At 40.8% G+C, this 26,270-nt stretch overlaps 1 protein-coding gene across 4 annotated transcripts in view; it reads right to left on the bottom strand.

Annotated features, from left to right (window-relative positions):
- The window catches only part of LOC142748949 (gamma-aminobutyric acid receptor subunit pi-like), a 628,889-nt gene that overhangs the window by 59,588 nt on the left and 543,031 nt on the right, over positions 1 to 26,270 (bottom strand). The gene's annotated exons all lie outside the window — the stretch shown is intronic.

Raw genomic sequence — 26,270 nt, forward strand, 5'->3', positions numbered from 1 at the left:
TAAGCCTTGTGAGGTCATAGAAAAATAAAAGGATGTTCAAAAAACGATGCCAATCTAAAGTAGACATATGGGTGATGTTAATTAGCAACAATTTTGGGTGGTATAACTGCCTGTCTTACAAGCAGATACATTTAAATTGAGAAAAATGCAAATTTTTGCAATTTTTCGCTAAATTTTGGTGTTTTTCACAATTAAATACTGAACATATCGAGCAAATTTTGCCAGTAACATAAAGTCCAATGTGTCACGAGAAAACAATCTCAGAATCGCTTGGATAGGTGAAAGCATTCCGGAGTTATTACCACATAAAGTGACACATGTCAGATTTGAAAAATGAGGCTCGGTCAGGAAGGTCAAAAGTGGCTAAAGAGGGAAGGGGTTAAATATAGATGTGTATCATGGATTTGTATTTACACATATGCCCATGGGAAAGAGATAAGTCGGTCGGCTCCAGCTGGCTGCATTGTCTTGTTTACAAAAGGAAGACAAGAATATCTCCTTTTGATCTATTTGTCTCTCCTACCCTGGGGTGGGGGGAACTATAAACAGTGGAACCATCCTATGCTGCATTCCCACTGCCTGCCCTCCCCCCTACACATGCATGAGTTTGCCACATTGACATCATACAGAAGTGCACGTAGAAAGGGTTTAAATAAGCCAGAATCCTATACTTCTGTCTCTTGCTTCCCTACCACCACCCCCGACAAAGGACCTCCGGATCACTGCTAAGTATCCGTCCCTACTCCATGTACAGCACTAGTTGCACTTAATTCTTTCTCTCCCCCTATACAACGAACATTTCCCTAAGTCATTATCCTGCCCTTCTCCCCATACATTTAACCCCATCCCCTCGTATCATATTCACCTCCCATAGCCCTGCACATTAACCCCTTCCCGCTTTGGCCACTTTTGACCTTCCTGACAGAGCCTCATGTTTCAAATCTGACATGTTTCATTTTATGTGGAAATAACATCAGAATGCTTTTACCTAGCCAAGAAATTCTGAGACTTTGTTTCTTTTGACACATTGGACTTTATGTTACTGGCAAAATTTGCTTGATACGTTCATTATTTAATTGTGAAAAACATCAAAATTTGGCGAAAAATTGCAAAAATTAGCATTTTTCTCAATTTAAATGTATCTGCTTGTGAGACAGGCAGTTATACCACACAAAATGATTGCTAATTAACATCCCCCATATGTCTACTTTAGATTGGCATAGTTTTTTTGAACATCCTTTTATTTTTCTAGTACGTTACAAGGCTTTGAACTTTAGCAGCATTTTCTCACATTTTCAAGAACATGTAAAAAGGCTATTTTTACAGGGGCCAGTTCCGTTGTGAAGTGGCTTTGAGGGCCTTATATATTAGAAACCCCAATAAGTCACCCCATTTTAAAAACTTCACCCCTCAAAGTATTCAAAACATCATTTAGAAAATGTCATAACCATTTAGACGTTTCACATGAATTAAAGCAAAGTAGAGATAAAATTTACAAATTTCATATTTTTTTGCAGAAATTAATATTTAATCAATTTTTTTTGCAACACAGAAAGTTTTGCCAGATAAATGCAACTCAATATTTATTGCCCAGGTTCTGCAGTTTTAGGAATTATCCCACATGTGGCCCTAGCGTGCTACTGGACTGAAACACCGGCCTCAGAAGCAAAGGAGCACCTAGTGGATTTTGGGGCCTTATTTTTATTAGAATACATTTTAGGCAGGTTTGAAGGGCTCTTGCGGTGCCAAAACAGTGGAGATCCCACAAAATTGACCCCATTTGGCAAACTACACCCCTCAAGGAAATTATCTATGGGTATAGTGAGCATTTTGACCACACAGGTTTTTTTTACAGAAATTAATGGAAGTAGGCTGTGAAAATGAAAATCTAAATTTTTTCCAAAAATTTCGGTTTAGCGATTTTTTTCTTCCTTTCCACAAGGACTAAAGGAGAAAAAGCAATTTCTCCTGAGTAAAACAATATCCCATATGTGGTCATAAATTGCTGTTTGGACACACAGCAGGGCTTAGAAGGGAAAGAGCGCAATTTGGCTTTTGGAGTTCAAATTTAGCAGGAATGGTTTGAGGAGGCCATATCACATTTACAAAGCCCCTGAGGAGACAAAACAATGGAAACCCCCCACAAGTGACCCCATTTTGGAAACTACACCCATTGGGGAAATTATCTAAGGGTTTTTTGCAGAAATTATTGGAATTAGGTCGCGAAAATGAAAATCTAAATTTTTTCAAAGAAAATGTAGCTTTAGCTAATTTTTTTCTCATTTCCACAAGGACTGAAGGAGAAAAAGTACCGCAAAATTTGTAAAGCAATTTCCCCGGAGTAAAACAATACACCACATGTGGTCATAAACGGCTGTTTGAAAACACGGCAGGGCTTAGAAGGGAAAGAGCGCTATTTGGCTTTTGGAGATCACATTTAGCAGGAATGGCTTGCGGAGGCCATGTCACATTTGCAAATCAAATGAGGGGACAAAACAATGAAAATGCCCAAAAAGTGACTCCATTTAGGAAACTACACCCCTTGAGGAATTCTAGACCCCACAAGTGTTTCATAGAATTTATTAGAATTGGGCAGTGAAAATAAAAACAATCCTTTTTCTTCAATAAGACGTAGCTTTAGCTCAAAATGTTTAATTTTCTCAACAAATAAAGGAAAAAAAGAACCCAACATTTGTAAAGCAATTTCTCCAGAGTACGGCAATACCCCATATGTGGTCATAAACTGCTGTTTGCGCACACGGCAGGGCTCAGAAGGGATGGTGTGGCATTTGGCTTCTGGAGTTCAGATTTTGCTGGATTGGTTTCTGGGCGCCTGTGCGACCAAAACAGTGGAAACCCCCTAGAAGTGACCACATTTTGGCAACTACACCCCTCAATGCATTCACCAAGGGGTGTAGTGAGCATGTTAACCCCACAGTTGTTTTGTAGAAATTAGTGTGCACTCAATGTTGCAGAGGGAAAATTAGATTTTTTACATAGATATGCCAATATGCGGTGCACAGCTTGTGCCACCATAACAAGACAGCTCTCTAATTATTATGTGGTGTTTCCCGGTTTTAGAAACACCCTACATGTGACCCTAATCTTTTGCCTGGACATTTGGCAGGGCTCAGGAGTGAGAGAGTACCATGTAAAATTGAGGCCTAATTTGGCGATTTACAAAGTATTGGTTCACAATTGCAGGGCTCAGATGTGAAAAAATAAAAAGAAAGTGACCCTATTTTACAAACGACACACCTCAAGGCATTTATTAAGGGGTGTAGTGAGCATTTTCACCTCACATGTCTTTTCCATAAATGAATGTGCTGCGTATGGTGAAAATTCAAAATTTATATTTTTCCCTAGCTATGCCATTTCAGTGGCAAATATGTCGTGGCCAGCCACTGGAGACACACACCCAAAAAATTGTTAAAAGGGTTCTCCCGGGTATGGTGATGCCATATATGTGGAAGTAAACTGCTGTTTGAGCACGCTGTAGGGTTCAGAGGTGAGGGAGCGCCATTTGGCTTTTGGAGAGCGGATTTTGCTTGGTAGTAGTTTTGTTTGAGTATTGCTGGTGTTTCCGTTTATAATGTGGTGGCATATGCAAGCTGGGCAGAGTATATCAGGGGCATAGTCAGGTGGTATAATGATGGCGTAAAAAAAATAAAAAAATCCATAGATGTGTGTTATTCTGTGGAGCAATCCTTTCTGCACAGGCTGGTGTCGCACTAATAAATGGTGTCCTTTCTTATCCCTCTTTTGGTCCACACTCCGCACTTTTGCAGTTTGGGGAATTGTGCTAGGAAAGTGTTGTCCTGGTACAATACGGACACCCTCGCTTCCAGCAGATATGTTTGGGTCCTACTCTTTCTGGTTCCCTAATTTTAGGGCTTTGATAAATCGCCTCTTGAAATAGAAGAAATGTTCCCCTCGGACCTGCACAACGGCATATTTTTTATTTCCTGACTTATTGGAGCCTTAACTAATTTTATTTTTTCATAGACGTAGTGGTATGAGGGCTGTTTTTTTACGGGACGAGCTGTAGTCATTATTGGTACCATTTTGGGCTACATGTGACTTTTTGATCCCTTTTTATCCTATTTTTTAGGAGGCCAGGTAACCAAAAAAACGCAATTCTGGCATAGTTTTTTTTTATACAGAGTTCACCATGCGTTATAAATTACATGTTAACTTTATTCTGAGGGTCAGTCCGGCTCCGGTGATACCTAATTTATACCACTTTTTTATGTTTTACAACGTTTTGCACAATAAAATTACTTTTGTAAAAAGGATGTATTTTTTCTGTAGCCACGTTGTGAGAACCATAACTTTTTAACTTTTTCGTTGACAGAGGTGTATGGGGGCGTGTTTTTTGCGAGACGAGCTATAGTTTTTATAGGTACCATTTTTGGACACGTGCGACTTTTTGATCACTTTTCATTCCAATATTTGTAGGGCAAAGTGACCAAAAAACAGAAATTCTGGTATAGCTTTTTAAGTTTTCTTTTTTACGCTGTTCACTACGTGCAATAAATAATATAATATTTTTATAGCTCAGACCGTTACGTTGTGTTTTATTTTATTACTTGAAACTTTTATTATGTTTTCAAACTTTTTTTTTTTCACTTTATTTTACACTTTTTTTCAAGACCCACTAAGGGACTTGAAAGTCCAACCGTCTGATATTTTTTTTCTAATACATTGCACTACCTACGTAGTGCAATGTATTAGATCTGTCAGCTATTCACTGACAGCAAGCCGATTAGACTTTCGCCTCCCCGCGGGGCTTAATTGGCTTCCGTAATGGCAGAGCTGGAGGCCATTGTGTCTCCTGTTGCCATAGCAGCAGTCGGCAGCCCTGATTGCATGTCAGGGCTAGCGATCTGCTAGCAACCGCTACGATGCAGCAATCGCTTTCGATTGCTGCATCTAAGGGGTTAATGGCAGGGATAGGAGCAAGCTCCGGTTCCTGCCGTTACAGGTGGATGTCAGCTGTAACATTCAGCTGTAACATACAGCTGACATTAACCGCTGATGACGCCGGCTCAGCTCCTGAGCCGGCACCATCTTGCCGGCGGCTACGGAAGCCGTTCAGGCTCCTGAACGGCTTCTGTGCTAGGCAGACCGGGAGGCCAGTATTAGGCCTCCGGTTGCCATTGTAGCCACCGGAACCCCGGCAATTTCATTGCCGGGTTTCCGATGAGCTGCAAATACCTTAAATGAGCGCTGCATTTAAGGGGTTAATGGTGGGGATCGAAGCTCATTTCGGTCTCCGCCATTACAGCCAGATGTCAGCGTAAGATACCGCTGACATCCGGCGATGATGGCACCGGCTCAGCTTCTGAGCCAGTGCCATGCATTTGGCGTATGGATACGGCAAAATGCGGGAAGCACTGGCTTTCCATGGCAGATCCATACGGCAAATGTCGGGAAGGGTTTAAACCTACACTACATGCACATTGGTTTAACCCGTAAACCGCCCCTAGCCCTGCACATTACACACAATTGTAGCAGAAGCTGGATTAACACTACACTACCAAAACCTCCCTACTGTAACACTTTCACTGCCTTTAGCAGCTGAGGAAGTTAACCATTTCACTGCCATAAAGCTGTAACCCTCTTTCCCTACACACCTTTTTGTGTATTATCCCCTTAGTTACAGGAACAGTTAGAGTCGGGTGGGGGTGGGACATGGAAGCATGAATGTACTGTATTTTATATGTATGTTTAGGTATGTGGTGGTTGTTAGTATAGTATTGTAATATATTGTACTGTTACTGCGCCAAGTGTACTATCAGTATACTTAACACATATTAAATTATTATGTGTATTGAGGTATACTGACACTATACAATATATATATATATATATATTTTATTTTTATTTTTTTTACTGTGTTGTGTATTTCGTGTTTAGTAACCAAGTGTGATTTGTGTTGGTAATAAACCTATCTTTACTATACACTTGTGTCATGAATCACCGCGTACACACACATCTAGTGGCAAAGCAATTAGACAAGCGTTATATAAGGAAAAAGGTAGGGGAGCTAGGCATAACCCTAGTGACACTAATATAAAGGAGATAGTAATAGTGGGTGACACTAGCCCAGTGAACCCCACTAATACGACCCCTTTTACACCCTTTAACCCCTTCCCGCTCCTGGACGTACTATTAGGACATGGTAGCTGTATCGTTCGCACTCCATGACCTAATAGTACGACACGGGAGTAACGCCCGTTTCGGCCATCTTCCCAACACATGCAGGAGCTGTGACAGCTGGTGTCTCGTACAGCAGTTGCCGCAGCTCCTACAGCGGGGACCGATCGCTGTGTACCCGCTGATTAACCCCTTAAAAGCTGAGTTCAATGGGGATCGTGGCTTTTTAGGGGTTAAGCTACCATGGCCGGCCTGCTACACGATAGCGGCCGGCGATGGTGACAATGGCAACCGGACACCAAACAATGGCGTCTGGCTATGCCATCGACGGAAGCCTAGTGGGTCCTGACAACGTCAGGACCCACTATGCTTGCTGTCAGTGAGTAGCTGACAGTTCTAATACACTGCACTACACATGTAGTGCAGTGTATTAGAATAGCGATCAGGGCCTCCTGCCCTCAAGTCCCATAGTGGGACAAAGTAATAAAGTAAAAAAAAGGTTAAAAAAGACGTGTAAAAATAAGAAAATAAAAGATTTAGAAGTGAAAAAAATAAAAATTCCCCTTTTTCCCTTATCAGTCCTTTATTATTAATAAAAATAGATAAATAAACAAATAAACTATACATAATTGGTATTGCCGCGTCCGGAACGGCCTGAAGTACAAAATTATTTCGTTATTTATCCCGCGCAGTAAACGGCGTAAAATAAAATAATAATAAACCGTACCACAATCACAATTGCTTGGTCACTTCACCTCCCAAAAGATGGAATAAAAAGAGATCAAAAAGTCGCATGTACCTAAAAATGGTAATGATTGAAACTACAGTTCGTTACACAAAAAATAAGTCTTCGCACGGCTTTCTTGATGGAAAAATAAAAAAAGTTCTGGCTCTTAGAATATGGTAACACAAAAAGTAAATGATTTTTCACAACAAGTATTTTTATTGTGCAAATGCCATAAGACATAAAAAAAACCTATGAACATATAGTATCGCCGTAATTGAATCGCCCCAAAGAATACAGTGAATGTCATTTATAGTGCACGGTGAACGCTGTAAAAAAAAATAGAATAAAAAAACAATAGTAGAATTGCTGTTTTTTAGTCACCACGCCGCTTAAAAATAGAATAAAAACTGATCAAAAAGCCGCATGCACCCCAAGAAAACTACAATTAATTCCTCAAGGGGTCTAGTTTCCAAAATGGGGGTCACTTTTGGGGGGTTTACACTGTTTTGGCACCACAAGACCTCTTCAAACCGGACATGGTGCCTAATAAAAAAGAGGCCTCAAAATCCACTAGCTGCTCCTTTGCTTCGGAGGCCGGTGCTTCAGTCCATTACCGCACTAGGTCCACATGTGGGATATTTCTCAAAACTGCAGAATCTGGGCAATAAATATTAAGTTGCGTTTATCGGGTAAAACCTTTTGTGTTATAGAAAAAAATTGTATAAAAAGGATTTTCTGACAAAAATAAATAAATATGTAAATTTCACCTCTACTTTGCTCTGAATTCCCGTGAAACACCTAAAGGGTTAATAAACTTTCTATATGCTGTTGTGAATACTTTGTGGGGTATAGTTTCTAAAATGGGGTGTTTCATAGGGGTTTCTAATATATAGGCCCCTCAAAGAAACTTCAGAACGTAACTGGAACCTAAAAAAATATAAAAATGAGGCAATACTTCGCTTCTCCTAATGAGCAGCGCCCACTCCAAGATGACCCCAGTTTTGACCATTTGTATAAACGGAGACCCCTATTAGACCGTTTCAGTGCCCGGTTTTCCCAAGCATACAACCCCGAGAATTGTATTTCTATTGATGAGTCCTTGGTACATTTTAAAGGGAGGCTTCAATTCCGCCAGTACCTACCGGGTAAGAGGGCAAGGTATGGTGTGAAGATGTATAAGCTGTGCAAGAGTGCATCAGGGTATACCTACAAATTTAGTATTTATCTAGGGAAGGACACCAGTATTCAGCCCCCAGAATGCCCCCCCCTTACTGGGAGTTAATGCAAAAATTGTGTGGGATTTGGTGCACCCACTGCTGGACCAGGGTTACCATCTCTACCTGGATAATTTTTATACCAGCGTCCCACTCTTCAAGTGCCTCGCTTCCAGAAGTATTGCGGCATGCGGCACTGCTAGAAGAAATCTGAGAGGCCTCCTTAAGACTCTGCTTGGGCAAACAAGAAGGGGTTAGAGCAGGGCACATTCTAGCAGCAACATATTGTGTGTCAAGTACAAGGACAAGAGAGATGTCCTTGTATTGACAATACATGCCCACACCAGTACCCATGTACCTTTACGAGGTACCAGTACAGAGACTCCCAAACCATACTGCATCCTGGACTACAATAGGTACATGGGAGGGGTGGACTTGTCAGATCAAGTCCTGAAGCCCTACAGCACCATGCGGTGTGGTATAAGAAGCTGGTTGTGCACATCATACAGATGGCATTGTACAATGCGTACGTGCTACATCGATGTGCAGGCCAGAGAGGAACTTTCCTGGAATTTCAAGAGGTGGTTATCGAGAAACAAATTTTTAGGGACCAAGAAGGGGGGGGGGGGTACCCAGTACTTCTGGAAGTAAGGCCACACGCATCATACCAGGGCAACACTTTCCAGGAGAAGTTCCCCAAACTGGCAAGAAAGCAAAAAGTCAAAAGAGGTACAAAGTCTGCTATAAGAGGAGGAGGATAAGGGAGGACACAATATATCAATGTGACACGTGTCCCGAAAAACTAAGTCTCTTTATGAAAGAGTGTTTTAAAATGTATCATACATCCCTTGATTTTTAATCTACCCCAGTTTTACTTACCCTGATGCACTCCGCACAGCTTATTCCCCCTCGTCTTTCCCTTCTGAGCCCTGCTGCATGCCCAGGCAGCTGATAACAGCCACATGTAGGGTATTGCCGTACCCAGGAGAACCCACATTACAGTTTATGGGGTGTATGTATTCCTTGAGGGGTATAGTTTCCAAAATGGGGTTACTTCTGGTGGGTTTCCATTGCTTTGATACCTCTGGGGCTCTGCAAATGCGACATGGCACCCGAAAACCAATCCAGCAAAATCTGCACTCCAAAGAACACACAGCGTTCCTTCCCTTCTGAGGCGTCCCATGGGCCCAAACGGCAGTTTATCACAACAAATGGGGTATTGCTGCACTCAGGAGAAATTGGGCAACAAAATGGGGTATTTTGTTCCCTGTGAAAATAAGAAATTTTGATGAAAAATGACATCTTATTGGAAAAAAAATCATTTTTTTAAATTTCACAGCCCAATTCAAATACGTGCTGTGTAAAAACTGTGGGGTCAAAATGGTAACAACAACCATAAATTAATTCCTTTAGGGGTGTCGTTTCCGAAATAGGGTCACTTTTGGGGGATTCCGACTGTTTTGGCGCCTCAACACCTCTTCAAACCTGGCATGCTGCCTAAAATATATTCTAATAAAAAAGAGGCCTCAAAATGCACTAGGTGCTTCTTTGCTTCTGGGGCTTGTGTTTCAGTCCACCAGCAGACTAGAGACACATGTGGGACATTTCTAAAAACGGCAGAATCTGGACAATACATATTTAGTAGTATTTCTCTGGTAAAACCTTCTGTGTTACAGAAAAAAATTTAATACATTTGAAATTCAGCAAGAAGAATTAAATTTGCAAATTTTACCTCTACTTTGCTTTAATTTCTGTGAAATGCCTGAAGGGTTAAGTAAACTTTGTAAATGCTGTTTTGAATACTTTGAGGGGTCTAGTTTTCAAAATGGGGTGTTTTATGGGGGTTTCTAATACATAGGCCCCTCAAAGCCACTTCGGAACCGAACAGGCTTTTGAAATTTTCTTAAAAATATGAGAAATTGCTGTTTATGTTCTGAGCCTTGTAACGTCCAAGAAAAATAAAAGAATGTTCAAAAAACAATGCCAATCTAAAGTAGACATATGGGAAATGTGAACTTGTAACTGTTTTCGGGGGTATAACCATCTGTTTTACAAGCAGATGCATTTAAATTCTGAAAAATGCTATTTTTTTTATACATTTTCTCTAAATTTTGCAATTTTTCACCAATAAACACTGAATATATCGTCCAAATTTTAGCACTAACATAAAACCCAATGTGTCACGAGAAAACAGTCTCAGAATCGCTTGGATAGGTTTAAGCATTCCGACGTTGTTACCACATAAAGTGAAATATGTCAGATTTGAAAAATGGTCTCTGAGCCTTTAGGCCCAAACCATACTGCTTCCTTAAGGGGTTAAGGACAATTACTTTTTACAACAGGTGCAGGAGCTAGCAAGAGGGGGCCACCTACTAGACCTAATTCTAACCAGACAGGATATCAAAAGTACAGGTTGCGGTTTACCTAGGTAATAGTGACCACAACTTAATACGTTTTCATGTATCCTTTTTTTTAAAATAATTTTTAGTTTATATTTCTTCATTTATATAATTTTTCCCCATATAACAAAATATGGTAATAGTTACAATTATCACAATTTCAGATTATATAATATAACCTTTATAAAAACAACTATACCTACCTCTCCTAAAACCACCCTCCCCGAGCCAAAGAGAGAGAGAGAGAGATGGAAAAATGGGTGGGGGGGGGGGGGGGGATTTAACAGTTCTGACTAGTCTCAGCAGAAATATTTACCCTGCATTTGAAGCAGATATGCTATTAAGGTTATTCTTTCCTCCAAGGGTAAATATTGTAACCATGGATGCCATTTCCCCTAGAACCTGTGCAATGCAGATCTCCTTAAAAAACAAGTTTTCGGTCTTCCGGGAGGTGGCGTTACTGTTCGGCCGCATCTTAGCTGAGCTCCCACTCCTGGACCATAATATCAGGGTTGGCACCTATTATACTGTCTGCTCGATGGTGAACGACAGAGGGAAAAGGAGTGGACAAGGTCTGGTCATCTTTTGGATCAGCTCTCCACCATCCCTGGAGGTCACGGCCCACTTTGAATTCACTGTATAAATTGATATAAATATAATTGTGCTCCCACAATATGAGAAAATTAGAAGGTTCACTGAAGTGACAACTGAGTAAAATATACCTTTTAATAGTAACTCGTTTTAAAAACAGGGGTAACACACCACTGTGAAGTAAGCCCCACCGTGAAAATTTAAAAACGTATTAAACAAGAAACACTGAGTCATTATGATAAATATATCTCAGTGTTTGTAACAATGTTTCACTGGAACCAGCATTTATCCTGGGCACAACAGTAGTACAATCCCCAAAATGCACCAGTGTCCGTAAACAAACACCGGATCTCCTAGCGCTGGGTGTAACACAATGCTACTGTCCCCTATGCAAACATTCCATGTACAATGAACGACCCTACGCGTTTCAGATACTCATCCTCAGGGGTCCGTATCTTGGTCACTCTGGCCTCATCACCAGCGATAATAATATTCAACAGCAGATATTCTGCTGTGCATCACGGGAAGATGCTCGTATCGATGTCAACGGCATACTTCATTGCAGGCGCTGGGTTACTATAAGCACCAAAACTCCACCCCTCGTATTTGGCGGCGCTACATGAACTGACCAATCACAGCACCCTCTCGATTCGTGACACCTGCCCATGTGACCCCCCGCCGTCAGCTGACAGCCAGGGGTCATCATCGACCGCATCAAGCCGAACGCGCAGGCGCAGTAGAAGCCAAGGACGTATCGCCCGGACTGCCAAGTAAGAGGAAGGTAAGAGCAAACGATAATTTGTTTGTAAGTATGTCTTGCGGGACAGTTACCCACCGCAAGTGGACTACCTCAAAAAAGCAACTCTCTAGTTTATAAATACATATTAGGTGGACAAGATTACGGAATCCCTCCCATTTAGAGTTTCTGACAAAAGATCTCTTTATATATTGGCTGGCCAATATGGCCATATCAAACATAGTACACTATGCAGATTAAGACCACCCACCCAAAAGGCAACCCAGGGTGAATATTGGCCGCCTAAAGAGGAATGGTATTGCATATTAGATAAAACACGTATAATTAGTCTGCTCGTTTAAACCCGCTGGTTGTATGCATGCCAGTCTATGGATCCATTGGGCTTCTTTGCGTAGAATTAAATTGTCCCAGTCACCTCCTCTTTTTGGGGGTCTAATGAGTTCAATTGCTTGAAACTTTAAACATGCTGCATGGCCTTGGTGTTTAGCATGCACATGCTTAGATATTGGGGTGTCCCTAGCATGGATAATGTCTCCGACATGCTCCCTTATCCGGCGCCGAAATTGTCGTGCCGTTTTACCCACATAATTTAGGGGGCATGGGCATGTAATAAGGTAAACCACCCCCGCTGTTTTGCAATTGACAAAATCCCGAATGTTGTACTTTTCCTGTGTTGCAACACTGGTAAAGCTATTCCCTTTGAGAATGAAGTCACAAGCTTTACAGCTACCACATCTAAAAGTGCCTGGTATTTGTCTATCCAGCCACGTACCCCTAGGTAAAATGGGGTCAAAACAACTGTGCATGACTCTGTCCCTGATGTTTTTCCCTCTCTGATACGTGACAGAGGGCCACTGTGTGATCTGATCAACCAAATCTGTATCAGAACTGAGAATACACCAGTACCTTTTCAGGATTTGCATAATATCATTTTGTTTAGAATCATAGGTGCCTATGAGTCTCGTAACTTGTTCTTCTTTACGTTTTTTAGGAACCAGAAGACATTGCCTATCTGCGTCCCTTGCTCCCTCATAGGCCTTTCTGATTACACCCTTGGGGAAACCTCTATCCTTCAATCTTGTCTTGAGTTCCTGAGCCTGACACTCAAAATCACCCATGGAGCTACAATTCCTGCGTACTCTCATAAATTGGCCTTTTGGAATGCCACGTTTGAGGGGATAAGGATGACAACTGTTCCATTGCAAGAAACTATTGGTTGCTGTTTCTTTCCGGTGTACCTTGGTACGAATTGTGCCTTCTCCTGTTTTTATAATTTTCAAATCCAGAAAAGACAATTCTTTTTCACTGATCTCACATGTGAACCTTAGCCCTATATCATTTGTATTGAGGGCTGCTACAAAACTATGGAACTCCTCTGCTGTAGAGTTCCAAAGAAGCAGCACGTCATCAATATATCTAATCCATAGTCCAACGGACGAAGTCCATTTAGCAAAATTGTCCCCAAAGACAATTGTCTCCTCCCACCAGCCAAGAAATAAATTTGCATAGGTGGGAGCGGCAGGACTCCCCATTGCAGTGCCACATTGCTGATGAAAGATCTTGTCTTCAAAGATAAATATATTTTTTTCAAGAACAAATTGTAATAACTGCAAAACAAATTGGTTATGGGCTGCAAACTGAGTGCCCCTTGATCCAAGGAAGTACTCGATCGCCTTACAAACCAGTTTGTGAGGTATGGATGAATACAACGCCTCAACATCCAGGCTAGCCAACAGTGTGTCTTTCTCCAAAGTAATACCGTCAATCTGTTTCAGAACATCCATAGTGTCACGTACATATGATGTGAGACTCAAGACAAAAGGGCGCAACACCTGATCAACATATGTACTCACATTTTGAGTTAGATTATTAATGCCTGAAACAATAGGTCTGCCACGTAAGGGGGGATACCCTTTGTGGATTTTGGGCAGGCTATAAAAACACGCCATGATAGGAAATTTTGGGAACAAGAACCCAAACTCGCTTGCACTGATCAAAGATCTGCTCTTTGCATCACTCAGAATGCCCAGCAACTCTTTCTTGAACAGTGCTGTGGGGTTGTCCTTTAAAATGGTGTAACAATCAGGATTGAGTAAAATGTCCTCACACATTTTTTTATAGTCATCTCTGCTCATGACCACGATGTTCCCACCTTTATCAGATGCCTTTAGAACAATATTTTGTTTTTTCTCTAAAGTGGTCAGAGCTACTCGTTCAGACCAGGACAGGTTGTTGTCTATGCCCCTATTGTCCTGACTAAGATTTTTGATCTCATCTCCCACCATCTCCACAAATAAATCCACATTGGTAAAATCTCCTATAGGTGGCAGCTTCCTACTTTTCAATTTAAGATTGGTGAAAGGACCTAGACCTGGGGTTCTACCAGATTCCTCTAGTAACCCCTCTAAGGCCACCAGGCCTTCCATATCAGATTCTTCTAACCCCAATTCAATGCATTTTTTTCTATTATGGTGTTTGAAGAATTTGATCCATTTGAGTTTACGAGCAAACAAATTAAGATCCTTTATCCAAGAAAATTAGTCAAACTTTACTGTGGGGACAAAGGAAAGTCCCTTTTCTAATAGCGTACTCTCTGATGCACTCAAAATGTATTCAGATAGGTTTATGATTCGTAGCCTATCCATATTACTTCCCTTCACTAATCCTTTTGTCCCCTCAGCATGTAGCGGGAAATGGGGGGATTGTTGGCTAAAAAATTATTGCCACTATTAGAAGAGGCTCTAGCACGGCCTCTATTTCTACCTCTAGCTCCTCCCCTGTATTTTTGTTTCCCACCACTACCACCAAAGAAAGGGCCCACTCTTTCAGAGTCTGTTGTTTCACTCTCTGATGTGGAAGGGTCAGTTTCCCTCAGCCCCCTATTAGTCTGTTGATATTGCTGTTGTTGGGTATTAACAAAGTCGTAAGCTTTTTTCTCCCTAAATTCCTGTAGGTCTCTCTGGAACTGGAAGTGTTTACGTTCCTTTAAATGATTAGTGAACCTTTCTAGAGTTTGTTGTAGGATTTTGTCTTTTTTATCAAAACCAGGGGTATCTACCAAAGACTTAGCTGCCTCAATCTCTTTTTTGAGCTCCGCACTAATAAAGTCAAACTGGACTTTCTCTTCCTCCACTAAAATCTGCATCAGCCTAAGTGAACTCCCTGTGATCTCCTGTTCCCACCTTTCTTTTATATTAGTGGTTTTTAATCTTGATGCTGGAACAATGGGGACCCTAAGGCCTCTGGGAACTATATTGTTTTTAAGATAGTTTTCCAGACTCTGGATCTCCCACCAGCTTCTAGTATAATCCTTATGTAATCTATTAAGGTTTTTAAAGGTAGATTTGAGAGATACACCCTGTGCTGTATACATCAGTTCACATTCAGAAAATACACTTTTTGCCTCACTCATCCACCCTTCCGTATTTAAATCAGAGAATGCAAAGGCTGCCATACCCAGATATAATGAAAGTAATAACTGTATGGATTAAATATAAATTCACTGTATAAATTGATATAAATATAATTGTGCTCCCACAATATGAGAAAATTAGAAGGTTCACTGAAGTGACAACTGAGTAAAATATACCTTTTAATAGTAACTCGTTTTAAAAACAGGGGTAACACACCACTGTGAAGTAAGCCCCACCGTGAAAATTTAAAAACGTATTAAACAAGAAAACACTGAGTCATTATGATAAATATATCTCAGTGTTTGTAACAATGTTTCACTGGAACCAGCATTTATCCTGGGCACAACAGTAGTACAATCCCCAAAATGCACCAGTGTCCGTAAACAAACACCGGATCTCCTAGCGCTGGGTGTAACACAATGCTACTGTCCCCTATGCAAACATTCCATGTACAATGAACGACCCTACGCGTTTCAGATACTCATCCTCAGGGGTCCGTATCTTGGTCACTCTGGCCTCATCACCAGCGATAATAATATTCAACAGCAGATATTCTGCTGTGCGTCACGGGAAGATGCTCGTATCGATGTCAACGGCATACTTCATTGCAGGCTACTGCAAGCCCAACCATTTCAGATCTTTACTGATAGTTTTTGTTTTACACACCGGGGCCATATTGGATTAATGCTGCTATTACTGATCCCACCATTATAGCATTATAGCATTATAGCATTATATTCTGCTGCTGGCTGTTCCTATTACTCATTGGGTGCCTTATGATTCATTTCACTATTGTCATTTTGGAGAGAGACTCATATCTCTTTATGTATCGTATCTAAGGAAACAGTGTACATTGAAGGACCTTATATTCTCTAAATGCTTATTCTAACAGACTCTCAAGTTCTTTAGTTGTTTTCAACCATGCCTACATCTATTATTGACAAATGTATGGATGAAAGCAATACTGCTTCTTCCAGTAAAACTGGTCATTCCCAAACACGTAGCAAGAACATGCCCTCACCATGTGAGGATGATTTGGAACAGGAGGATTTTTCTTTGCAAGCCACTGCTAAGGCTATTACTGCTTTGTTGATGCCAACTATCGACTCTGGCCTTGCTACTTTTCAATCCTCACTGGATTTAATTGTTTCACCAGTAACTGATCACAGCAACCGGTTCACTGGTGTAGTGTAAAGAGTTTCAGACCTGGAGGACTCATTTCATTCATTCAATGATCAACTAGAGTAGAAGGAGCAGCTAATTGCCATGCTTCAAGACAAGTTAGACGACTTGGAAAACAGAAATCGTAGAAACAATCTCCGCCTGATTGGGGTGCCCAATTAACTAAAACCTAGGAAATTACTTCAATTCTTCTTGGCTCTCTCAGGTTTTACACATCGTGGATTCTTCATGGACTATTGCCAATGAAAGAACTTACAGAATCGGGCCTGACAGAGGTGACCATATGGCTAAATATAGGCCGGTGATCTTAAAAGTGCTCAACTTCCAAGATAAGGTCAAACTCATGGATGCATACAGGAAAACCCAACCTTTGCTATATGAAAATCATTTGTTATTGATGTTCTAGGATTCCAGGTTCCAGGATTCTCCGCCACAGTGGTGACTAAACACAAGGCGTTTGCTCCAGTATGCAAACTTTTGTTAGAGAAGAATATACGTTTTAGCCTCTTGTATCCTGCTAAGCTGAGTTACTTATAACAGAAATAACGTGGCTTTTTAATGATCCGGTGAAGGCATTGGACTCTATTTCTCGCCCAAGATGAGCTTCATCCCATTCTTCTCAGACCTGATGGGCGGTGCTATTGCAAATTCTGATCGCTTAGTAATTGTTTATACATATTTTGGTTTGTGCACTGAATTGACTGGAATAGTTTGTAATACCTCTGTTGACCATTATTTCTGTTAACATTTTTAGTATTTTAGTGTTTCCATTGTTATCTTACAATTTTTTTTTTTGGGGTGGCGACTCTGTGTGCATCTTAGATGGGGGATTTATGTGCTTTATACTAGGGACAGACCTTCTTGCTGGGATAGTTAAGTAGTCTCTATGGTGGCTTTTGATTTCTAGTTTAGATCTCTTTTACTGATATTGGTTAATATGGCTGATTCTAATATGATTATTGCCTCAACGTTATCTACATTGAAATGGTGTTCATGGGACGTCGAAGGCTTAAAGAGGCTCTTTCACTGCATTATAAGTGCCCTATCTCCTACAGCAGTGCTTTTTATTTAGAAAAACTATCTATTTTAAACCACTTTATGAGCAATTTTTAGCTTTATGCTAATGAGTTTCTTAATGCCCAAGTGGGCGTTTTTATACTTTAGACCAAGTGGGCGTTGTACAGAGGAGTGTCTGACGCTGACCAATCAACGTCATGCACTTCTCTCCATTCATTTACACTGCACTAGCGATATAGTTATATCGCTATGTGCAGCCACATACACAAACACTAACATTACTACAGTGTCCTGATAATGAATATACGTCACTACCAGCTCGGAGCTCTGCGCGCGCGCTCTCTCTGCAGACAAGAACAAGACTGTGTGACCTCTCGCGAGAGATCGCAGTCTTGTCCTTGTGCGAGCAATCTCTTTCTCCAGCTCTTGCTGTGGCACTGTCCGTAGCTAATTGGACAGTGTCACAGCCATAGTAACACGCCCCCTTGCCATTACACACCCCATTGACAGTTCAGGGGGTTATTTAAATATCGGGCACCAAATATAATGGCACCGATATCTAAATAACGGAGGAGGATAGGGAAAAATTTTTAATGTGCCCCAGGGTTTGTGCAGCCCTGTCCATTACATGCTGTACTCAGCAGCACATGTATGGGCAGGTGAAAGGTTCTCTTCAATAACTGATCCTAAAAACATAAGCATGGAATTTGGTAAATTCTCTGCATCCTTATATAAAGATGAACTGGATAATTTCTCCAAAGGAGTTACATTTTTAAAAATGCACAACTAAATGTCCAATGACCAGCGATTAATTCTTAACTCTCTTATCAGCATGGAAGAAAATCAGTCTACTATTAAATCCTTAAACTCAACAAAGCTCCGGGCCCTGATGGCTATAGTAATGAATATTATAAATTGCTTAACCCATTACTTTCTTCGAATTTACATACCTTATATAATAACATGATCCAGTCCAAATCTATTCTTGACAGATTTAATGAGGCTTGTATAACAGTATTACCAAAACCAGGGAAAGACCCTTTATTAACTAGGTCTTACAGACCCATATCACTCTTAAATTCTGATTTGAAAACATTTACTAAAATTCTAGCAACTAGACTTCAATCCATACTCCCAGACATTATTAACCCCTCACAAATGGTTTTTACACAAGTAATATTAGATTGGTGATTGGAGCAATCGTCCATTCCCATCAAACATGATAGACAAAAAATATATTGGTCAGTCTGGATGCTGATAAAACATTTGATTGGGTGTCTTGGGTGCATATTAATCTAATTCTGAAATTCCATTATTTTGGAAAGCAATTCTATAATGCCATTCAATTTATATATACTGGTCCACAATTGACCATTCTGGGTTAATAATGATATTCTGTTATGGAATCACTGGTTGAGCAATTCCCAGGGTGGAAGTTTTATGGAATTGCTATGTGAGCGATTCTCCGAAGACTGCTGGAGACTGTCGGGACAGAGTGTGCAAAGAAATCCGCAACCCCAAATCTGTCACAACTCCGATTAACCCCCTTCCTGCTCCTTGACGTACTATTACGTCATGGCAGCTGTATCGTTCGCGCTCCATGACGTAATAGTACGTCTCGGGAGTAACGGCCGTTTCGGCCGTCCTCGCGACACATACAGGAGCTGTGACGCTGCTGTCTTGTTCAGCAGCTGTCACAGCTCCTACAGCGGGGACCGATCGCTGTGTCCCCACTGATTAACCCCTTAAAAGCCGCGTTCTATAGAGATCGCGGCTTTTTAGGGGTTAAGCTGCCATCGCCGGCCTGCTACGCGATAGTGGCCGGCGATGGTGACTATGGCAACCGGACACCAAACAATGGCGTCCGGCTATGCCATAGACGGAAGCCTAGTGGGTCCTGACAACGTCAGGACCCACTATGCTTGCTGTCAGTGAGTAGCTGACAGTTCTAATACACTGCACTACACATGTAGTGCAGTGTATTAGAATAGCGATCAGGGCCTCCTGTCCTCATGTCCCCTAGTGGGACAAAGTAATAAAGTAAAAAAAAAGTTAAAAAAAGATGTGTAACAATAAGAAAATAAAAGATTTAAAAGTAGTAAAAGTAAAAATCCCCCCTTTTCCCTTATCAGTCCTTTATTATTAATAAAAATATATAAACAAACAAATAAACTATACATAATTGGTATCGCCGCATCCGTAACGGCCTGAACTACAAAATTATTTCATTATTTATCCCGCACGGTGAACGCCGTAAAATAAAGTAATAATAAACCGTACCACAATCACAATTCTTTGGTCACTTCACCTCCCAAAAAATGGAATAAAAAGAGATCAAAAAGTCGCATGTACCTAAAAATGGTACTGATCGAAACTACAGTTCATTACGCAAAAAATAAGTCCTCGCACAGCTTTATTGATTGAAAAATAAAAACGTTATGGCTCTTAGAATAAGGTAACACAAAAAGTGAATGATTGTTTACAAAACGTATTTTATTGTGAAAACGCCATAAGACATAAAAAAAACTATAAACATCTGGTATCGCCGTAATCGTATCGCCCCGCAGAATAAAGTGAATATGTCATTTATAGCGCACGGTGAACGCTGTAAAAAAAAACGAAAAAAAAAAACAATTGTAGAATTGCTGTTTTTTAGTCACCACGCCAACTAAAAATAGAATAAAAACTGATCAAAAAGCCGCATGCACCCCAAGAAAACTACAATGGATTCCTCAAGGGGTCTAGTTTCCAAATTGGGGTAACTTTTGGGGGGTTCCCAATGTTTTGGCACCACAAGACCTCTTCAAACCGGACATGGTGCCTAATAAAAAAGAGGCCTCAAAATCCACTAGGTGCGCCTTTGCTTCTGAGGCCGGTTTTTCAGTCCATTACCGCACTAGGGCCACATGTGGGATATTTCTAAAAACTGCAGAATCTGGGCAATACGTATTAATTTGAGTTTCACTGATAAATCCTTTTGTGTTATAAAAAAAATGGTATAAAGAGGATTTTCTGACAAAAAAAAAAATTTACATTTCACCTCTACTTTGCTCTAAATTTTTGTGAAACACCTAAAGGGTTCATAAACTTTCTAAATGCTGTTGTGAGTACTTTGAGGGGTCTAGTTTCTAAAATGGGGTATTTCATAGAGGTTTCTAATATATGGGCCCCTCAAAGCAACTTCAGAACTGAACTGGAACCTAAAAAAATAAATAAATGAGGCAATACTTCGCTTCTTACATTATACTGATAATGAGCCGTGCCCACCCCGAGATGACCCCAGTTTTGACCGTTTGTATAAACGGAGACCCCTATTAGACCGTTCCAGTGCCCGGTTTTTCCAAGCATACACCCCCGAGAAGTGTATTTCTATTGATGAGTCCCTGGTACATTTTAAAGGGAGGGTTCAATTCCGCGAGTGCCTGCCGGGTAAGAGGGCAAATTATGGCGTGAAGATGTATAAGCTGTGAGAGTGCATCAGGGTATACCTACAGGTTTAGGATATATGAAGGAAAGGCCACCCCCAAACCAGACTGCATCCTGGACTACAATAGGTACATGGGAGGGATGGACTTGTAAGATCAAGCCCTGAAGCCCTACAGCGCTATGCGGTGTGGTATAAGAAGCTGGCCGTGCACATCATACAGATGGCTTTGTACAATGCGTACGTGCTACGTCGATGTGCAGGCCAGACGGGAACTTTCCTGGAATTTCAAGAGGTGATTATCAAGAACCTAATCTTTAGGGACCAAGAAGGGGGGCACCCAGTACTTCTGGAAGCGAGCCCACACACATCGTAACAGGGCAACACTTTCCAGGAGAAGTTCCCCAAACTGGCAAGAAGGGAAAAAGTCAAAAGAGGTGCAAAGTCTGCTATAAGAGGGCGATAATGGGTGACACAATATATCAATGTGACACGTGTCCCGAATAACCAGAGCTCTGTATGAAAGAGTGTTTTAAAATTTATCATACATCCCTTGGTTTATAATTTACCCCAATTTTACTTACCCTGATGCTCTCCACACAGCTTATCCCCCCTCGTCTTTCCCCTCTGAGCCCTGCTGTGTGTCCAGGCAGCTGATAACAGCCACATGTAGGGTATTGCCATACCCGGGAGAACCCACATTACAGTTTATGGGGTGTAGGTCTCCGGTCAAAATGCTCACTACACCTCTAGATGAATGCCTTAAGGGTGTAGTTTTTAAAACGGGGTCACTTCTTGTGGGTTTCAACTGTACTGGTACCTCAGGGGCTTCTGCATACATGACTTCGCACTAGAAAATCCCCAGTAGGCCAAATGGTGGTCCTTTCCTTCTGAGCCCTCCCATGGGCCCAAACGGCAGTTTATCACAACAAATGGGGTATTGCGGCACTCAGAACAAATTGCGCAACAGAATGGGGTATTTTGTTTCTTGTGAAAATAAGAATTTTTCAGCCAAAACTACATATTATTGGAAAAAAATAATTTTGTTTTAATTCCCAGCCCAATTCAAATAAGTTCTGTGAAAAAACTATGGGGTGAAAATGGTCACAACACCGATAAATGAATTCCTTGAGGGGTGTAGTTTCCAAAATGGGGTCATTTCTGGTTGGTTTCCATTACTTGGATACCTCTGGGGCTCTGCAAATTCGACATGGCACCCGAATACCAATCCAGCAAAATCTGGACTCCAAAGAACAAATCGCGCTCCTTTCCTTCTGAGCCCTCCCATGGGCCCAAACCGCAGTTTATCACCACAAATGGGGTATTGCCGCACTCAGGACAAATTGGGCAAGAAAATTGAGTCTTTTATTTCTTGTGAAAATAAGAATTTTTGAGCTAAAACTACATATTATTGGGGAAAAAAAAGTTTTTTTTAATTCCCAGCCCAATTCAAATAAGTTCTGTGAAGAAACTATGGGGTCTAAATAGACACATTACCCATAAATGAATTCCTTGAGGGGTGTAGTTTTCAAAATGGGGTCACTTCTGGTGGGTTTCCATTGCTTTGATACCTCTGGGGCTCTGCAAATGCGACATTGCACCCGAAAACCAAACCATCAAAATCTGCACTCCAAAGAACACATAGCGCTCCTTTCCTTCTGAGCCCTCCCATGGGCCCAAACGGCAGTTTATCGCCACAAATGCGGTATTGCTGCACTAAGAACAAATTGGGCAACAAAATGGGGTATTTTGTTCCCTGTGAAAATAAGAAATTTTGATCACAAATGACATTTTATTGGAAAAAATGTCATTTTTTTAATTTCACAGCCCAATTCAAATAGGTGCTGTGAAAAAACTGTAGAGTCAAAATGGTAACAACAACCATAAATGAATTACCTGAGGGGTGTAGTTTCCAAAATGGGGTCACTATTGGGGGATTCCTGCTGTTTTGGCACCTCAACACCTTTTCAAACCTGGCATGCTGCCTAAAATATATTGTAATAAAAAAGAGGCCTCAAAATGCACTAGGTGCTTCCTTGCTTCTTGGGCTTGTGTTTTATTCCACGAGCGCATTAGAGCCACATGTGGGATATTTCTAAATACTGCAGAATTTGGACAATACATATTTAGTAGTGTTTCTCTGGTAAAATCTTCTGTGTTACAGAAAAAAATTGAATAAAATTTAAATTCAGCAAGAAAAATGAAATTTGCAAATTTCACCTCCACTTTGCTTTAATTCCTGTGGGTTAAATTTTTTTCTAAATGCTGTTTAGAATACTTTGAGGGGTCTAGTTTTTAAAATGGGGTGTTTTATCAGGGTTTCTAATACATAGGCCCCTCAAAGCCACTTCAGAACTGAGGAGGTACCTTAAAAAAAGGCTTTTGAAATTTTCTTAAAAATAATGGAAATTGCTGTTTATGTTCTAAGCCTTGTAACGTCCAAGAAAAATAAAAGATTCTTCAAAAAACGATGCCAATCTAAAGTAGACATATGGGAAATGTGAACTAGTAACTATTTTGGGTGGTATAACCGTCTGTTTTACAAGCAGATGCATTTAAATTCTCAATCAAAATTTTCCTACAATGGTGTGTACTACTCCCTTCAGAGGACAGCACAAACAGGCTCTAACCAGAGTAGAAAGAGAAGTGAGAGGCCCCGCTGCACATCTGAGCAACAAGACAAGTACATTAGAGTCTCTAGTTTGAGAAATAGACGCCTCACAGGTCCTCAACTGGCAGCTTCATTAAATAGTACCCGCAAAACGCCAGTGTCAACGTCTACAGTGAAGAGGCGACTCCGGGATGCTGGCCTTCAGGGCAGAGTGGCAAAGAAAAAGCCATATCTGAGACTGGCTAATAAAAGGAAAAGATTCATATGGGCAAAAACACACAGACATTGGACAGAGGAAGATTGGAAAAAAGTGTTATGGACAGACGAATCGAAGTTTAAGGTGTTTGGATCACACAGAAGAACATTTGTGAGACGCAGAACAACTGAAAAGATGCTGGAAGAGTGCCTGACGCCAGTAGAAATTGCTGTTTATGTTCTAAGCCTTGTAACGTCCAAGAAAAATAAAAGAATGTTCAAAAAACAATGCCAATCTAAAGTAGACATATGGGAAATGTGAACTAGTAACTATTTTGGGTGGTATAACCGTCTGTTTTACAAGCAGATGCATTTAAATTCTGAAAAATGCTATTTTTTCAACATTTTCTCTACATTTTGCAATTTTTCACCAATAAACACTGAATATATCGACCAAATTTTACCTCGAACATGAAGCCCAATGTGTCGCTTGGATAGGTTTAAGCATTCCGACGTTATTACCACATAAAGTGAAATATGTCAGATTTGAAAAATGGGCTCTGAGCCTTAAGGCCAAAACTAGGCTGCGTCCTTAAGGGGTTAACTAAATGTGTCTCTTGTACACAAATTGTAGCTGGTAAGTAATTAATAATCAAGTCAAAAACTGCTGTTCTCTTTAGTCTATTTGCTGCTCCTTGGCTATTCCAATAGAGAATCTTCATTAACTAAGGAAAAAAAAAACCCTCTCTCTCTCTCTCTCTCTCCCCCCCCCTTTCTTGAGCCCCCCACCCCCAAGCCCTCAACGAGCCTGTTTTACCAACAAGCTTCTTCTCCCTGCGCCGTCTCCTCCCCCCTTAGTAACCCCTCCCATGCTTATATTAACAACATAGCAATAATATGTGGCTTCAGCTAATTCCTTTTTAATCCATTCGGTTTACTGCTGCTTTAGAATCTTCAAAGAAGAAAGCGTTCCCCTCGTATAATACTTTAAGTTTGGCTGGAGAAGGTAGCGAAATAGAAATGTTTGTATTTCTCATGCGTTTTTTTAACTTCTATATAACACATCCTTTTTTTGTAAAGTGAATAATTAGGATATAGGGATATTTTTGATCCATTAAATTGTAGTTTCTGCACATTTCTGGCAGTTTTAAAAATGTTATCTCTATTCAGCTGATAGGAATTTCACTGAAATTGTGTGTGTGTGTGTGCGTGTGCGTGTGCGTGTGTGTGTGTGTAGGGGGGGGGTAGAGGCAGCTATGACTGAATCAGAGAGAAAATAGAAGGAATCAAAAAAAATTTGGGGAATACATACTGTAAATAATAAGAAATTGAAAGTGTTGGCCCTATAGAAAATAATATGGGTGTCATGTTGGTGGAGGATGAGGCCAAGTCTAATCTATTAAATGCTTTTTCTCTACTGTATTTACACAGGAAAATCCAATGTCAGATGACAAAAAGTGAGCTTGGAAACTATAGGCCTGTAAGTTTAACCTCCATTGTGTGTAAAATATTTGAGGTTTTTCTAAGAGATGCTATTCTCGAATATCTCAATGAAAATAAACTGTTATCACAGCATCAGCGTGGGTTTATGAAGGATAGGTCCATTTAGACTAAACTGATTAGCTTCTATTTGGAGGTAAGTTCTAGACTATACCTGGTAAGCCTGTGGATGTGGTTTATCTAGATTTTTCAAAGGGTGGTTATGTATGGTAAGTAATGGTAAATCCTTAGAGTGGGTCACAGTTACCAGTGGGGTTCCACAGGGAAGGGGGCTATTTGCATATGATAATAAGCTCTGTAAATTAATCAACACAGAGGAGGATACTATAATACTACAGAGGGAATTGGGGAAGCTGGAGATTTGGGCAGAGGCAAATTAACCCGTTAGTGACCGCTAATACGCCTTTTAACGGCGACTGCTAACAGGCTTTATTCTGATGCATATGCCTTTTTACGGCACTGCATCAGGATAAGTAAACAGAGCAGGGAGCCTTCAAATCTCCCTGCTCTCAGCTGCCAGGGGTAGCTGAGAGCTGGGGGCGTCCCTGCTCTGCCGTGTGAGATCGATATTAGTATCGATCTCACCCGTGTAACCCCTCAGATGCGGTGCACAATAGTGTGCACCGCATCTGAGTGGTTTTGGATAGAGGGAGATCGCTGAGTGTCTGTGTCTCCAATGGCAGCCGGGGGCCTAATAAAGGCCCCCAGGTCTGCCTGTAGCGAATGCCTTTTAGATCATGCCAGAGGCATGACCTAGCAGATGCCTGTCCGTTTTAAACGGGCAGGCAGTAATACACTGCAATACAAAAGTATTGCAGTGTATTATAATAGCGATTGGAGAATCGCATATTAAAGTCCCCTAGTGGGACTAGTAAAAAAGTAAAAAAAAAGTTTAATAAAGTAAATTTTAAAAAAAATGTGAAAAAAATGAAAAACTCACTTTTTCCCCTTACAAAATGCTTTACTATTAAAAAACCAAAATAAAGTAAAAAAGTTACGCATATTTGGTATCGCCGCGTCCGTAACGACCCCGACTATAAATCTATTACATTATTTAACCCGCACGGTGAACACCGTAAAA

This window comes from Rhinoderma darwinii, chromosome 3, assembly GCF_050947455.1.
Source record: "Rhinoderma darwinii isolate aRhiDar2 chromosome 3, aRhiDar2.hap1, whole genome shotgun sequence".
Taxonomy (NCBI): domain Eukaryota; kingdom Metazoa; phylum Chordata; class Amphibia; order Anura; family Rhinodermatidae; genus Rhinoderma; species Rhinoderma darwinii.